Source organism: Bos indicus x Bos taurus, chromosome 7 (assembly GCF_003369695.1).
Source record: "Bos indicus x Bos taurus breed Angus x Brahman F1 hybrid chromosome 7, Bos_hybrid_MaternalHap_v2.0, whole genome shotgun sequence".
In the NCBI taxonomy this organism is placed as follows: domain Eukaryota; kingdom Metazoa; phylum Chordata; class Mammalia; order Artiodactyla; family Bovidae; genus Bos; species Bos indicus x Bos taurus.
The window spans coordinates 89072505-89084816 of record NC_040082.1 but is presented as its reverse complement, the minus strand read 5'-3'; positions in this window follow the sequence as shown (position 1 = coordinate 89084816).

Sequence of the window (12312 nt, the reverse complement as noted above, 5' to 3'; positions counted from 1 at the left end):
GCTTACATCCTCACCTTGCAGGCCACGATAAGAACTTAGGCTTTTACTCTGAGGGAGGTGGGAGCCACTGCAGGTTTGAGAATGGCAGGGATAGGATCTAACTTGATCACCCATTAAGCAAGAGAACCGGTATTGAGAGTTGGTGCTTTGAAGCCCAACATAGTGATAGATAGAGTATGGGAGGAGAAAATTCAGAAGTTGGCGCCGAAACAAGATAAACATTTCCATGGGCCAGAAACAGAACACAAACCCATAGCCTCAAGTCACAGACCTGATGGCTTCAAAGTGCAGATGCAGTGGAGATACCCAGGAGCTTGGCTTTTGTGAAGTGCCAAGGGGAAGAACACGCCTCACAAGTCTGGGGGGTTAGAGCCTGGCCCACGGTGGGAAGTCAGGGCTGGGATGGAGCTTGTAGAATGAGGCATATAGTTTCTTATGTTTGTTTTTCTGAAAAATCAAAACTCTAACTGTGCATGAATTCTACTTTTGTTTATACCTGGACAAATATTTGGAAAGCCATGCATCAACCCAGGGAGTGGAGTGGGAGGCTGGGACAGGGGCCTCCCACTCTTGCCTTTTTATGTACTTCTGATATATTTGGCTTTTTTCCACCATGAGTATATACGGTATTGTTTCTCTCCCAGGTAGCTTAGTAATAAAGAATCTGCCTGCCAGTTCAGGAGATACAAGAGATGCAGGTTTGATCCCTGGGTCCGGAAGATTCCCCTGGAATAGGAAATGTCAGCCCATTCCACTATTCTTGCCTGGAAAATTCCATGGACAGAGGAGCCTGGCGGGCTACAGTCCATGGGGCCTTAAAGAATCAGAGCACATGCACACATATACGGTATCATAGAGAAAGTAACAGGAGCTCAGTACAGTGTGGGAGGAGTAAGATCAGAATTGAAAAGAAGCCGCTGGGTTTGGACACTAAGAAATCAGTAATAGCCTCAGCAAGCACAGTTTCCTGGGAGATATGGAGAAAAAAGACAGACTGACAGGAAATATGCGATGCCTGAGTGAGTTGACAAGTCGATTGTTCCTTCAAGGAAAGGGAAGGAGAGAGATAAGCAGGGGACACAAGGGGGCAGGTGGTTAAGACCGGAGGATGAGCAGACTTGTGGGTGTTGGCTAGGTAAGAGGGTAGGAGAAGGGAGGAGGGAGGGAGAGATTTAAGATGTGGGAAAAGGAGGGAATAATTGACACTATAAAAGGGAATGCCCGGGGAAGGGTCAGGGCCCTACTTTGTTGGATCCCAGAAGATGGTCCAGGTGGCGCTGATGGACACATGTTTTGGGCTGGGTGAGTCCTGGAGGGTGGGGTGTGGGATCAAGGCTTGGGAAGCTGGCTGAGCACCTTCACTTGTATCTGGCCCGTCTGTATTTCTCTGGCTCCTCTGTACCGCAGGAGGGCAGGAACCAGGCCTGATTCATCCCCATGGCTCTAGCACACTGTAGACCTCTAGTTAGTATCCGTTGACTGAATGAATGGAGTTTCTTTATAAAGAAGAGGTCAAAGTGTCAGTTGAGTGTGAAGGGGGATGGACTGGGGAGGAGTGACTGCTATTTGGAGCCATAGCCATGGGGAGTGGGCCAGGGTGGTGACTAGAAACAGGCGTGGGATTTCTAAGCAACCCTGGGGGTCTGCTGAGCATGGCACCACCAGGAGCTAGTGCTGTCAGGCAGCAGGGCTTGTGTTACTTTTTTTTTTTGTACAACTCCAAGCCGTGCAGGAGCATGCCGAGAAAGCAGATGGGATTTTTGTAATGTGAGCTGACCTGCTGTCATCCTCTCAGTGGAGGCCTGGAAGAGCTACTGTAGCTCCCCAAAGGCCCTGGCTGCATTCCTAGACAGTGTGCTGCCTAGGGTGGGCTCATCCTTTGTGTTAGTAACTGCCGGGGCCAGCGGAGATCCTGTGTCTGAATGTCAGCTCCGGAAGACTTCTTCCCTCTCCATCCTCACATCCTCTGGACCCCTGGCAGGGGGTACCGCGAGTCCCACTCGGAAGCTTGGGCTGAGGTGGAGATTGGCAGCAAGAGACTAGAGCAGGTTGTTGGTACATGGGGGTACAGGATTTGGGCTTCAGGATGTTGGTGCTCATGCCTTTCATTGGACCCCGACACTGCTTTGCTGAGGGCAGATTCTTAAAGGGGTGGCCAAGTTCGGCTATATGTTATTATCTTAAACACTTTTTATATTTGCTTTCCTGTTGAACTCTGAACTCCAGGAGGCAGTAACTGTGCCTCGTTATCTTCACAGCCACAGCACATGGGAAGTGCTCAGGAAATCTTTGTCGTGTAAATGATGAAATGACCTCAGTGTTTAGCCAGTCTAGGAACTTATAAAACCATAATAGCCTGGACCAGCAGGGCCCTGAGAAGTGAGCCAGGCCTTCCCTCCAAGAGGATTTCATAGATGACAACAAATTTGGAAAGCCTTGTGTCTGTAATTTAATCAGAAGAATAGACTCTGTCTCAAATGAACTCAGTATATCTGACCCCGAGTCAGAAGACTAGACTAAGTGAACTCTTGTGACTTCAAACAGCTGACTTCAGCCATTCTCCCCTTCTTTATAACAGGACTCCAATTTTATTTAGATAGTAATGCACTCAGTCCTAAAGGTTGACCATTATTGTCTGTCACATGGGAAATTATCTTGATTCCATGTGGCTTCCAAGTGCTTTATCAGGGAAGCTGTCCAGAGGTCATGAACAGAAGGACTCATAAATCAATTTAAGATGGTCGAATCACTTAGCTTAAGGATTCAGTTTAAAACTTGCAGTAATAAACAAGGGGAAAGAAGCGGGGTAGGTAAATCCACTTCCAATTCACTGTATGTAGAGTGGAAGGTGCACACTGCCTGAATCCTGAGTCCTGGTGTTCACATCCCCTCTCTCTCTCTCCCCCAGCATCCTTGCCCACTGACAGTATGCTTATGAGAACCAGAGTTGAGATTGAATAAAGGGCCTTAGCAAGCAGAAGGTGCCCGGAGCCAACACATGCTCTACCAGAGAAACACAGGCAAGTACCCCTGGCTACAGCTGTAGCATGTTGATGACCCTGCGGGAGCCGGGGAAGAGCAGGATGGGCCAGAATGGGGTGAGAATGGGTGTCACCAAGACAGTTAATTTGGGGATGACAGCTGTCAATCGGGCATTAACAGGATCCTTACCTTATAACTTACTTTTTCCATCCCCTTCTATCTGCAAATAACACTCTTGTGTTCTTGTATCCTTCTTATCTGTGTTCAACATCCATATGTTTCATTTATTCTAAATCTAGCACTTCTCACAAGTTACCAGCTTACTATCTGAAATTAACAGATCTTATTAATTTTGCATGGTTTTTTGTTGTTTTTTCTTCCATTCTACAGGAGATTCAAACATTCTCAATGATATAACCCAAACACATTACATTAGTCTGAGCCAACCTTTGACAATCCCCAAACCTCTGTGTGGCCAGGTGACTCATTTCTGGGGTCAGTGAGACCCCAGGAGGAGTTTTTAGGAGGCCATCTGGGAAAAATTTTCTTCTTCACAAAAGACAAGGGCAATGGAATGGAATGGAGGAGTGTCCCCTCAGGTCTTTGTCTGCTTTCTCAGAAGTTTTTTGTCTTGCCCCTTCCCCTCACCCCAGCTTGCCACTCCCCACAGAGGATGAATATCTGGCAAACCAGCAGTAGGAGCCAAACAGCTGAGTTATGGGGCCTTGGCTGGCCATTGGCTCATCTGGCTTAGGTTCTATACATTAATCAGGTCCTTTATTCTGTTTTCATTCCTCCATCAGCTGGCCCCATCCTTCTCTATGTGTTTTCTTTATTGCTAAGTTAGTTTTATTTCTGCTCCTAATACAAGTTAGAGTAATTTTTCTCAGCTCCCTCAGATTCATTCTTCCAATCTCTCTGGCCAACCCCTTGGTTCCAGGTAAGACTCCACCTCTCAGCGCTCTTGACTCAAACTCAGTTGTTCCCTTGGATCCCTTCCAGCAGCAGCCTTTTCCAGACCCATTTTGTCTGTCTGAATAAATTCCCCCCAGAGATGTGGTTTTCAGACTTATTTTTAGCTGCAGAAGAATCCTTTGTTGAAATGAAAACCCAATATATAAAGCAGATGGAATGGAGCTGTTTGGGAAGGGGGTAGGGCCTTCTCTTCCCCACTCTTCCCCAGGGCCCCTCTGGGCCCAGTTTGAAGACTATTGCTCTGCAGACGCCTCCTGCTCTAAGCTGTACCCTGCCGTTGCTTCTCCTGAGCTAACTGTCTCCTTTCCTGAAGTCTCCCTTTGGCACCTTGGCCAGAAGGAAGCATTCTTTCTCTCTCCACTTCGCATGTGGCCTTTGAAAGTAATTTTTTTCCAAAATTGCAAAATATTTTAACTTCCTCATCTCTGCCTCGCATATCACTATGTGGAGCTGCCTCCCACCTGCTTGTATCTCACCTGTTCATGGCTGCAGGGATGGAGAACATGCTGAAAGGGGCTGGCCAGCCAGCTGCTTATCACTGGCTATTCCATATGTGAGCATCTTAAGTCTAACATTTGTACAGCTTGTAGCTCTCTGGTCACTGGGCAGTCAGCATATTTTTCCCAGAGGATTCTTGTGATCACAGCTACCTTGGAGGAGCTGAAATGCTTCCACTATAGGGAAGCCTGTGCCTATTGGGGGAAGTGGGGGGAGGTAGGGACAGAGCCATGGGAGGAATCTTCTGACAAGTCACATAGAGTCCCTTGTAAACTTGGTATCAACCCCTGTCCTTGGCTCCAGGCCAGGTTTGGAGTGGGGTTTCCTCCCCATTGGGCAGCTCTGGACTATGGGGGTTGCTTCAGAAATCCCTGTGGACTCAGGGACTAGGCACCTATGGGTGTCTTTGTGGCCCTTTACTAAGGACATCCTCAGTTCAGTTCAGTTGAGTTGCTCAGTTGTGTCCGACTCCTTGTGACCCCATGGACTGCAGCACGCCAGGCTTCCCTATCCATCACCAACTCCTGGAGCTTACTCAAACTCATGTCCATTGAGTTGGTGATGCCATCCAGCCATTTCATCCTCTGTTATGCCCTTCTCCTTCTGCTTTCAATCTTGCCCAGCATCAGGGTCCTTTCAAATGAGTCAGTTCTTCCCATCAGGTGGCCAAAGTACTGGAGTTTCAGCTTCAGCATCAGTCCTTCCAATGAATATTCAGGACTGATTTCCTTTAGGATGGACTGGTTGGATCTTCTTGCTGTCCAAGGGACTCTCAAGAGTCTTCTCCAACACCACAGTTCAAAAGCATCAATTCTTCTGGACTCAGCTTTCTTTATAGTCCAACTCTCACATCCATACATGACTACTGGAAAAACCATAGCTTTGACTAGATGGACCTTTGTTGGCCAAGTAATGTCTCTGCTTTTTAATATGCTATCTAGGTTGGTCATAACTTTTCTTCCAAGGAGCAAGCGTCTTTTTTATTTCATGGCTGCAGTCACCATCTGCAATGATTTTGGAGCCCCCCAAAAATTAAGTCTGTCACTGTTTCCATTGTTTCTTCATCTATTTGCCATGAAGGGATGGGACCAGATGCCATGATCTTAGTTTTCTGAATGTTGAGTTTTAAGCCAACTTTTTCACTCTCCTCTTTCACTTTCATCAAGAGGCTTTTTAGTTCCTCTTCACTTTCTGCCATAAAGGTGGTGTCATCTGCATATCTGAGGTTATTCATATTTCTCCCAGCAATCTTGATTCCAGCTTGTGCTTCATCCAGTCCAGCATTTCTCATGATGTACTCTGCATTTAAGTTAAATAAGCAGGGTGACAATATACAGCCTTGACGTACTCCTTTCCCGATTTGGAACCAGTCTGTTGTTCCTTTTGTTCCAGGACACCCTGGAGCTCCTGAAACACATGAAGTTTAAGATTCCAGGCCTCTCACTTACATGGATCCCTCCCAAGTCCTGTTCTTTTCTCACTCAATTACTTCCAAACTTGTACTTGTAATTGTGTATCCTATTTTCTCAAAGAAAGCCTTCCATGTTCTATAAGCTTCAGGCTCTATAAAGCCTGGATGTGTCACTGGGAACCATGGTCTCTGGGTTCTCCTAAGAGACCCAGGGACTCACGTGCTATAGGAGGCTCTTCTGTTTAAAAAGGCAAACATCCCCATCTCCAGGGCTTTCCAAGGCACTCCTAGTACTTTGCGTATGAGGCGTCCATGCCATATGTTCTGGTGGAAGGCAGGGGGGTCTAAGCTCTGACCTGCTTCCTATTCCGCCCGCATCCTGCAGTCTCTACTGCCGGACTTGAGGTAGAGGACAGCCGGAAACCCAAGAGGCCAGGGAAGGGCTGCTTCCTGCTGGTCGTTCCCCCTATGCCACATGACTCCTGTATCCAGCCTTGGTGCAAACTCTGACCAGTTTCCTGGAAGGAGTTGGAACGTGGTTTCTTCCTTCAGGACAGCGGACTCCTGGCCTAGGCCTCAACCTGGCAGTATTGCCATTTGACTATCATTCCTAAATCTGGCTTGTAAGAGTCATGTTTTGCAAAATGGAAGAGTTAGCTTGCTTGGTTGGGACAAATTGGGACTTGTGAACTCTGTGCGTAGGACCCAGGAGGCTCCTTGGATCTGCTCTCGTTTTGGATCACTTCATAGCCCTCGATAACAAGGCAGCTGTGAAAGCCAGAGATGGCCAATGCCACTTTAAAATGGCCAGGGGCACTTCTAGATGTAGATAGTGGATGAAAGCTTCCCCATAGGATCTCTCTTTCTCAATTCCTAACAAAATACAATAAAGTAGATAAAAATCACAGGGAAAATTTACTGTCAGCAAATATAATGAACTGCAAATTTCGCATCCAAAGAAACAGCCAGAAGATTTTGGAGTGGCAAGAGGTGGCACAGCACATCTCTGCTCTGCACCCTGTCCTCAATGCCCAGAGATAGACAAAACCTTAAACATTCTCCCCAGTTCTCTTGACTCTGAAAAGAAACAGATATGAGTTATGCTTTCATAGTCTTCCTTTCCTGAATGAGTAGTGTTACAGAGTGTACTGGGGAGAAATAGAGGAAGCTTGCAGCAGGATCCATGGTGCTGACTCAGCAAATGGAAAGAAAGACTCCAGAAACAACACTCCAGCTTGAGAAATTGATCCAAAGCCCGAGTTATTCTCCTTCCCTGGAAAAGGTATATGGTGTCCCCCTATTCATCCCCATTCAGGTGACATGAGCCTTGGGCTGGACATTAATCAGAACCTCAGGGCAGGAACACGCACAGCGATTCCAACAAACACCGCACCCTGCTTTGGCTGAGTGCCCCTCTTCCCCCTGCGACCATTCAGACGACCAGAAAGTGTACAGGCTAAATCCCCAGCCTATTGCTTAGGTCAGAGGGAAAAACAGATTGGTCTCAAACCTGGGGAGATGGTCAGTAAATGCCCCTCTTTGCCATCAAGTTATAGCAGCATAAAGAAGGTCTGGACAGAGCCAGCAAATCAAGATGAAAAGAAATGGATGCAAACACATAGCAAATGAAAGATGATAAATAGAGGGAAAACATGGCCAAAAACACACCAAGGGCTCCTCTCCTCCTCCCCAAAGGAAATTTCTTACAATGGCTTCATATATAAAGCAACTTAATAAGAATGTGAACTTAATAAATTAGAGGCTCAAAGATGGGATGATAAAATAAGAGCATTGGTGGAAAGGCAACAAAATAAAGACAAAACAGCATCATTATAGAACAAATAGATACATAAAAACTAACAAGAAAGAGAACTGACCCCACAGAGGTTCAAATTACTGAATTGGGATAACTAAATAAGGTAAACAGATTTAAGAAATTAGAAAGAATAGAAACGGAATACGGATAAAGATGATCCAATATAAGGATTAATTGATATCCCCGAAGAAGAGAAACCAAAAATAGAGCTAAAAAAAGAATGTTTAATGCAGAAAAAGCAAAACTAAAACTGCTGGTTGAAAGACATTATATTCCAGAAAAGCTTTATTCAGAATGGTCAATACGAAAGCATGTTTTAGTTACATTACTGAACTGGAAAAAATAAAGGATGAAGAGGGACTGCTTTAGACACACAAGCAGGAAAAAAATAAGTCACCCACAAGGGGGAAAATTCAGGCTGGCCTCAGACTTCTTCCCAGAAAAAAAGGAACAAAACCTACCACATTCTATGGGGAAAAAAAAGTGAGACCTAAGAATATTTTATCCAGCCAGGATATGGTTCCAATGTAAAAGCAACAGACAGACATGCTTAAACATCCAAAACCCTTCTTGAAAGAACAACTTAACAATGAGATTCAGTCCATTAAGAGATGAGTTGAAATAAAGACCTCATAAATGGAGAATCTTTGATATTAGTTAAAGGACCAGTCACTGAACACTAAATTTATTTAAATCTAGAATGTATACTAAGTAACTAGAACAGAATATGATTATCATAAGCTTGGACAATGTAACATTAATATGTAACAAAAGTCAGGATGCAGGGTCAAGAGCTGTGGAAAGACGGAAAGAATCATGAGAGCTAATCCACACACACATACAGAAACGTGCAATTAAAATGCAAAAAAAACCCCCAAAACCTGACTCCAGCCTCTTAATGTTTTTCACAGTTTTTACTTTAACCTCAGAGGTATCTTTTAGGAAGTAATTTCTCTTGTGGTGAAGAAGCATTATTTAAATCTCAACGTTCCCTTCAGTTTCACTTCTTTAAATTAAACTTCTTTTAAATTCGAGTAAAATTAAATTATTGAAATGGTATCTCTATTACTGTTCAATTCTTACAAAATATCTCTATGATATTTTCTCCTGTCTATAACTAGGCATGGTGGGTTTTCTGGAATGATGTAATATTCAGGTCATTTCTGTGGTTGATTCTGAAAGGTGTATATAGCTGATTATTTTCTTGTCATTTTTTAAATTTTTAATTTCTCAATAAATAAACAAATTAAAAATTAAAGAATTAGAAAAAAATTTCAGGCATCTTACTCAACACATTCAGAAACAGATTTAGCAGAGATTGCTACCATCTCCCAAAGTCTACTCTCCTAACATTTTGTGGAATTTTTAGCTTCTCACATGATGGCCAAAATAAAGACCCCATTTCCCAGCAGTGGCCAATAGGATATAAACAGATGTGCCACGTGGCAGTTTCTGGAACCATCTGGGAGTGTTTGCTCATTGTTCTTTATTACCTTCATTCCCTCCCGCTGTCTGGAATGCTGACTTCACCACGTGGGACCATGAGGTCCAGACTTTTCAAAGCAAAGCGACATGGGAGGTGTGGACAGAATGTCGCAACACCGAGACTGCCTAGCTGGATGACGTGAGAAAGAAATATCTACCTTATTAGAACAAGTAAACCTTATCCTCACTGAGCCACAGATCTACACACACAAATAGAAATTTAGTCTTTGATACTATTTGCATTGTACATCAAGTGATGATGAAACAGTGGGTTTGGCACACACATAAACAAACCACTGAGGATCTAAATGTGAAAAAAATTAATGTTTCATTAGAAGATACAAAGAGAATATCTTTATGCATTTGAGATAGGGAAGGACTTTTTTTTAAAGGGGGCTTCCCTTGTGGCTCAGCTGGTAAAGAATCCACCTTAAAGGAGATTTTATGGTGAAAACCATAAAGGAAATAACAGGTAAATTTTACAACATCAACATTTTAAACTTTTGTATGACAAATTATAAACAAAAGTAAAAGACAAGCAACAATGAGGACTGTCAAGTTCAACTTCAGTGTGTATGTGGGGTAGGGGCATGCTACTGCTGCTGCTGCTAAGTCACTTCAGTTGTGTCCGACTCTGCGACCCCATGGACTGCAGCCCACCAGGCTTCTCCGTCCATGGGATTCTCCAGGCAAGAACACTGGAGTGGGTTGTCATTTCCTTCTCCAATGCATGAAAGTGGAAAGTGAAAGTGAAGTCGCTCAGTTGTGTCTGACTCTTAGCGACCCCATGGACTGCAGCTTACCAGGCTCCTGCATCTATGGAATTTTCCAGGCAAGAGTACTGGAGTGGGGTGCCATTGCCTTCTCATAGGGTAGGGGCATAGAGATGGTCAATTAAGTTTGAGGAGGGCTGCATATTCCCTTTACCACTCCGACAGTGACAATGCATATTACCTTATCAAAAGCTCTGAGGACTTGTACAGAAACATTTTCCTGTATGGAACTAAGCCTTCCATACATACAGTTGTTTAACTATGGGACCTCTGTGTGTATATGTGTGTGTAACAGCTATGAAGTTCTCCAGGGTTTCTAAGAAACACTAGGAAACGCTGCCCTGCTGGTAAACAATTTGCCTGAAATGCAGGAAACGTGGGTTTGATCCCTGGTTGGGAAGATCCCCCAGAGAAGGCAATAGCAACCCACTCCAGTATTCTGGCCTGGAGAATTCCATGGACTGTATAGTTGATGGGATCGCAAAGAGTTGGACACAACCAAGCGACTTTCACTATCACTATCGGGAAATGCTGCCTTGAGAAATAACATTTCGCCTCATGTGAGAAATGATTGCTGTATTCAGCTTTGCGTCTTCACAGATAACTCTCCCTCCTTCAGTAGTTCTGACCAGCAGCAACACTGAAGGAGGATGGGGTAAAGAAGGAGGAGGAGGAGAATGTGATGGAGGGAGCGAAGGAGAGGAGGAGGGGAGGGGAGGAGAAGGAGCAGAGAATGAAGCAGAGGGGAAGGAAGGAGAAGAAGAGGAACAACAAGGAGATGGACAAGAGGAAGAAAGAAAAACAAATTTGAGGTTTGGGGAGTAGATGTAAATTTTCCTAGTAAAGCCAAGCAAACATATCCCAAGAGAAGGAAGTCAGCTGTAATCTGGGCTCTTCCTTCTTACAGCCAGCAACTAGCGCTGCTAGAAGTAGATCATTTTGAAATATGCCCCACTGGGGGCTGGTGGGGAGGAATCATTTTAGAAATAATTTAGGGCAGGTCTCAGAGAGTTGTGATGCAGAAAATGGTAGTTGGGACAGATTTCTGGCCAGTTACAGTAGAGAAAAAGGAAATAACAGATCTGGTCTAGGATGATCAACTCAACACTGATTGGCCGCCCCCCCCCCCCCCACACACACACACCCTCTCTGGATTCTGACATTAGGGCATCTGTCATCTTGACAGGAAGATTTTATTATGCATTTTATTTCAAATATAGTTTAAAGCCCTTTACTTATTTTATTGTGTTTAATGTGGCAGAGGTACTATACGTGAAAGTAGTTCAGTCGTGTCTGACCCTTTGGGACCCCATGGACTACAGAGTCCATGGGATTCTCCAGGCAAGAATACTGGAGTGATTTGCCATTTCCTTCTCCAGGGGATCTTTCCAACCCAGGGATCGAACCCAGGTCTCCCGCATTGCAGGCAGACGCTTTAACCTCTGAGCCACCAGGGAAGCCCAGGGAAGCCCTAATTATTCTCAGTTTTAATAATTTCAATGTTGTAGTTATCTACAAGAACTGGGCAAAGCTGTGGTTAAGGAAGCTGGACTTAGAGCAAACTGCCGGGGTTAGAACCCTGACTCTATCCCTTGCTATCTTTTTAACTTTAGGCGATTTACTTACCTATGCCTCTCTTTCCTCCTAAAATTGAGGGAAGCCCTAATCATTCTAATCATAAAGTTAAAAAGATAGCAAGGGATAGAGTCAGGGTTCTAACCCCGGCAGTTTGCTCTAAGTCCAGCTCCTTTAACCACAGCTTTGCCCAGTTCTTGTAGATAACTACAACATAGCTTGTGAAACACCGCGATAGGGAGGAACAAAGTGAACACACTGAGTCAGAAGGACCAGCAGGATGTCGGTTCACCTTAGTGAGTGTTTGCCCTGGAGAGAAGGGAGGGGAATGCCACTTCAGGGTGACAGGATCAACTACCCGAAAGTCAGCAGATGGGACAGGGAGGGGCTCCTCTTAAAGCCAGGTGTGCCAAGTCCCCATATGGTCTTTGGGCACCTTCAACCAGAACAATTTCCTGAGTCAGAGGGACAGGCTGGGTTGTTTCTCAGGAAACTTGGTGGGTGGGAGGGGTGTGGAGAGTGGATACACCCGGGATGAGGCCCTGGAGGAGCAGGAGGCAAGCCTTGCTATATATATTTCCAAAAGAGAGAGCAGAGAGAAAGGGAGAGAGAAGGGAAAGAAAAAGAATATCACAGGATTTAGAGATGGATTTGATATAGTCAGTGAAAAGGTCCAGAACCCCCTGAGGCCTCTGGCTTGGGCAAAGGTATTCGTTTTTCTACGTTTTGTACAGGTTTTCAGCAGTGAGATTATCAGAAAGAATGTGCATGCATAGGGAGCCGTAGTCCTTTCTGCA